The sequence below is a fragment of the Mytilus galloprovincialis genome, chromosome 9 (assembly GCF_965363235.1).
Source record: "Mytilus galloprovincialis chromosome 9, xbMytGall1.hap1.1, whole genome shotgun sequence".
Classification (NCBI taxonomy): domain Eukaryota; kingdom Metazoa; phylum Mollusca; class Bivalvia; order Mytilida; family Mytilidae; genus Mytilus; species Mytilus galloprovincialis.
The window spans coordinates 87,510,119-87,515,873 of record NC_134846.1 but is presented as its reverse complement, the minus strand read 5'-3'; the positions used below and the strand labels follow the sequence as shown (position 1 = coordinate 87,515,873).

At 31.5% G+C, this 5,755-nt stretch overlaps 1 long non-coding RNA gene across 1 annotated transcript; it reads right to left on the bottom strand.

Annotated features, from left to right (window-relative positions):
* Window positions 1–272: 272 nt before the first annotated feature.
* LOC143046270 (uncharacterized) lies at window positions 273–2,923 on the bottom strand. The gene is made up of 2 exons (XR_012969111.1): window positions 873–2,923; window positions 273–644 (listed from the first exon to the last, which is right to left on the bottom strand). It is a non-coding gene; the product is annotated as an uncharacterized LOC143046270 (long non-coding RNA).
* Window positions 2,924–5,755: the final 2,832 nt, after the last annotated feature.

Below are 5,755 nucleotides of genomic sequence, written 5' to 3'. Positions count from 1 at the left end.
TCGGAATATGTACGTCATATTTTTTTTATATAAACATTTCCAAACATATCTCAAAAACAGGTTTAATCCCGCTGCATGTTTGTGCCTGCCCCAAGTCAGGAAGGAGTCTCTGGCCTTTGTTAGTCTTGTATGATTCTTAATTTTAGTTTCTTCAGTTATATATTTCGGAGTTTAGTATGACGTCCATTATCACTCAAACTAGTATACATTTGTCGTACTTGACTTTCAGCCTATGTCATCTGGACTTTAGCTGGCCTGGTAAAAACGAAGAATTCCAAAATAACTATATTTTATTACAACTGAGATCTCATGGCAACTCTATAATACAATTTCATATAAATGCATACAATATATTTCACAATATTTATAGTTCATCATACATAGATAATGTCAAGCTGTAATATATTAAATGTTTCTTGCTATTACGTAATACGCAAATATTTCTGTTCTGGAGATCAATCCTGCATCGGTACGATTTCAATATACATGAAACAACAAATATTTTCTTTGTGTTCTGTTGCGTTGTCAAGGTAAACCAAAGTGACAAACAAAGATTTCTTTAAACTTCGTTGAATATTAAATATAACCAAATAACAGAATTTAACTTTACTACGAATAAATTATGCGTCAAATTCACAAATCTCCTGTAAACAAATTTGCATGTAATAATGAAATTAATGAAATAAATAACATTTACGGAATTTATGTTTACTGTATATTTCACTTAAAAAATCGTCTATTTAATCGTAATGTAATAAACTAAAAACGCTCATTTTAAATAAATAGAACTAAATAAATAAAACTTAATTAAAAGTAAATGTGAAATGTAATTTTCATAAAAAGAATGCTTTAAAATATTAATAATGAATTACCTGGTAAAAACGAAGAATTCCAAAATAACTATATTTTATTACAACTGAGATCTCATGGCAACTGACGAATAGCCCAAAACACTAGCTTAAAAAGGTCGTTGCTCACGTGCTTAGAGATCCCAGGTTTTCTTCGTTTTACCAATGAAAATTATCGTTACATAATTTCGTAGCTGACCACAACATTTTAATTGGTCACTCATAATTTTGTCTTGTCAACCAAGCTGACACTTTAATCTAAATTATTGATTTTCGTATACCTATGTTGCGACAATCTTTGTAATTTTGACAATAGGCCTAATTGCCCACACTCTTTCTTTTATTCAAAATATAGCATGTATAATTAATGAATGAATAATTATCAATATTTGTCAAATATCTGTAAAATCTATTTTCTTCTAAATTGTCCACTTTTACAAATTCATTTTGAGAATAAAAAATAAAATATTTAATAAAAGAAAGTTTGCAAAGCTGTTATATTTCTTATTTTGCAAATTCGGAATTTCAAAATATATCTATAACATCTCCCCTCTGCCTTAATTGGCTTTGACCCCAAAGCCACATAACATCAACTACAAATATAAGACATATAAGATTAGAAAATCAAGTTAATCAATTTTATATACACTCATAAAATATATATACATTGTCACAAATATAAATGTTCTATTGTTTTCTGCTATTGTTGTGTAAGGTAGTATGCTCATTGAGCCACATTAATAGGTGCTGAATAAATGCCATTTATGTTGGAGAAAAAATATCATGAGTTTGCTGAATTAAAGCCAATATATATAAGATATTTAGAAAAAAAATATCTCATACTAGACATGTTTAACGTGAAATCAGACAATTTGACAATTAACTAACTTTTGTAAAAACAATGTTATAAATACAGTGAGGTTTAATAGTAAAATAGGATGGACACAGAGGCAGAATAAGGACTGGTACTGTGACACATGTACTATCCACGGAATTTTTGTGATAACAAATTTGAATTTGGTTCTACATGCGGTTTGCTAAAAAAAAATCAACCAAACTTAACCAAAATAAAATAGTCAGTTGAATATTAGCATTGTTTTCATAAACTTGCTCAAAATTATAGAACCAATAGCTCGGAAGGAAAAGCCGTCGCGGCTTGCAAAAATAAAAGAAGATACAAACGCACATGTTGCTTTCTTTTGTACTGTAAAATAACAAGTGTTGAAGTAAATGTTCTTGCTTTGAACCACAAAAATATAAGAAAATCATCATATTATTTACAAATAAATTAAACAAAAACGTACTTCAACATCAGTCATGACTCTATGTAACTCTTCGTATAAAAAAAACTGTTCACTATGTGTGTGTACTTTCTCTTTATGCTTTGGCTTTCAGTCTGTATCATTCAAGAAAATATTAACACCATAAAAAAAAACTGTCATCAGTGAAAAGTTTCTAAGTGTTATTTAACCTTAACATGTAAAAATGAAAAAAAAATGTGTGATGAGTTGTTGTATGAGCATGCGCATACTCCTAGCACTATTAGACAACAGATATAAATCTGTCAAGGGTAACAAAACACCACAATTTTGAATAAATAATTTATGGTTTTTGAAAACAATCTAAAGTTCCTAAAAGATATAATCTCGAGAATAACACTATAAAAACAAATCAAAGACTTCAGCACTGGTGCAAAAGAAAAAAATGTGTATATGCTAATGTGCTTTATTATATTTTTTTCTTTTATTTCAAGGAATGAAAAATACTTTAATAGTTTTTTGTGACTAGTTTTGCCGTATGCATGTTTTTCTCTTTCGTTTAGCTCCTGTATTTGTATGTGTGCTGAAATATACTCTGATTAAATGTTCTGAAACATATTCCTCTGGTTCCCATGTTGGTTTTGAGCCGTCCGCCCATTTTACAAGGAAATGTCGTTTACCTTGTAAGCGCTTTAACTTCAAAAGTTTTTCCGCTTTATAAAACTGATGATCTTCTACCTGATCATCATTACCATCAGTGGTTTCATTCTCCCTATTTTGTGCTTGAGGCACATTCTCATCACCTTGATCATGCTGATCTACCCTGATATATTTTGAAATTCCGAATTTGCAAAATAAGAAATATAACACATTTTTAATTAGGGGCCAGCTGAAGCATGCCTCCGGGTGCGGGATTTTCTCGCTGCATTGAAGACCCATTGGTGGCCTTCGGCTGTTGTATGCTCTTTGGTTGGGTTGTTGTCTCTTTGACACATTCCCCATTTCCGTTCTCAAAATTTTATTGAAGGCTTTAGCTAAGAGACAGAAATTGACAAAAACTTATTTGGAGACTTGTTCTTGTTTTAGATATATTAGCTGACAGCAACATTAGAACCATGTCGCACGCACCTATTTGTGAACGTCGTAAAGAAATTTGTGAAAGACTTCCTTTTGAACCATCTTCGTTGGTGGAATAAGGCTAAAGCATATACTAGTAGTATGTACCTGTCCAAAGTCAGGAGCCTGTAATTCAGTGGTTGCCGTTTGATGCTGATTTTACTATGCGGTATGGGCTTTGTTCTTTGTTGAAGGCCGTACGGTGACCTGTAGTTGTTAATTTCTGTGTCATTTGGTCTCTTGTGAAGAGTTGTCTTATTGGCAATCATGCCACAACATCTTTTTTTTATATTAATGTAATAGACATGTATCGGCGAAGTTGGTTCTATAGGAAGTGTTGCCGAAATTTGAGAATCATTTATTGCACCACTTTCAATTAATTGAGGACCTGCCACTAGTCTGTGGTGCTCTGTAAAAGTTACTCTACGTGTCTTTCAGTCTGTTACTGTATGGCATGTATCATCATTGTTCGAGATAACCTCAATTGATTGCTGTTTTGTCAAATTTTGACAAAAATGTGAAAAAATGGAATAACTTTCCCTAATTTATTCCCAATAAAAAAAATAACAAATTTTCAGAATCATCTTTATGTGACCCTCAGATTACCAGATCCGATTTTAATTGTTATATGCAGTGTTTAACATAAGGAAGGACCATTTCGTTTATTGTGAATGTCCGACCATCCAAGATTCTCATTGGTAGTCAAGGCTGTTAAAACCCCTCGTAGTAGTAGAGACATATGTCTCTGGTAGTAGATTATGGTGAAATTTGGAGAGAAATAAATATGGTCATTAAACATTTAGTTTCATACAAAGAAGTAGAAGATGAATTTCATTTCACTTTAAAATGTACAAAACTAAATATAATTTATAGAGACCAATTGTTTTTTAAAATTAGCGAAATAGTTCCCTCTTTTTAATTATGACTGATGAAGCAAGATTTAAATTTTGTATACGTGTGGTGAGATTGATATAATTAGAATTGTTGTCCAATTTATAAGTGACATGTACATTTCTAGAAATGCTTTATTAAGTACTAAATAACTTTGTGGTACCACCACCTCCTCATATATATATATATATATATATATAAGTACGTCTGAGTCAGTGACAACTCTACAACAGATTTATCCATCGGATCACCATCAATGATGGTGATACATGGCTGTGTACATTATGTATATACAACTCGTCTAAACATCAACCCAACAATGTTAGATTTGTAAATTTGCTTTCGCAAATTTTTTGTTCTTCCCTCGCCGGGATTCGAACCATGCTACTGAGATATCGTGACACCAAATCGCCTGCACTGTAGCTGTCCTGCTAGACCACACGACCACCTGGGTTTCACAATAATAAAGCTTTCGGTGGCCGTGTGTTACCTTTCCTCGTCAGTTTTAATCTAGGTCTACTACAGTATATTTATATAATGTTTATGAATTTGGTATGATATATGTCAGTATGTGTATAACAAATGTGTATTGTCTTGGTATCAATCCTGTAATTTTTTATTTCAAACCAATAAAAATTACTTACTTACCTACAAATGTATAAGTGTAATGTTATGATGTGCTTTCAACGGTGATTCAGACATGCACTTATATTTCTGATAATCGGAGAAATAGGGTGGTTGGACTTGAAAATCTTAATACTTTTCGGAAAAAAGAGGTCGGTCTGATCTTTTAATGTTTTAACAAAAAATGATATTCTAGTAAAATGTACATGAAAAAGTGATTCCAAATTGAGCCAAAACGTCAAATTGTGGTAAAAAAATTAGTTCCTGTTATAACTCACTCCGAAGTAATTCCTGGTATCAAAATTCATAAACATTGATGTCCAATGAAAAGAAAAGATTTGTGTGCATCAGTATTAATTATTTAGTTGTGTGCCCCACAGAAAAATATGTAAGTAGTTTCCTTGTTGATGTGTCAAATTTCCATTTTGATAAACTATGCCGAATGTTTAATAACAATTTATTTTCAACATTTTATTCCCTTTTGCAATAACTTTCTAATTACAATTTGGGAGTGAGAAACAACATTTGGTTAACATAATAATTCCCTGTGTTTCTTTAAAGAGCACAGAATAATTTTTCCTTTACAAACATCAATGAATAATATAAAGTTTTAAGGTAACCCATTACGACCTAGCCGAGTTTAAACAAGCATGACATAATGACAAATTTCTCTTTGATCTCCAACTACAAAGAGTCAATAAAGTCTACCTGTGTGTATCACCGGCGTTATTACTCTAATTTCTTTGAATTTCCTTTAAGCGCCGCTTGATAAATCTACTTTAAAGTTATAAAAAGTGTGTTTGGGATAAAACGAATTAAAAATATTAAGTTACTAGTTCTCTGTAGGAAAACAAGTGAATTGATCATAACAAGATAGGTGATATCGACGAATCCGTAATTATCCCACAAAGAGAACAAAGGCGATCGGTTCCTTTGATGTTTACCTGAACATACGTAACAATTAAAATAATTAATTCGTTCGTGTAATTATGTTTTGTGAATCGTACTGATTGGATT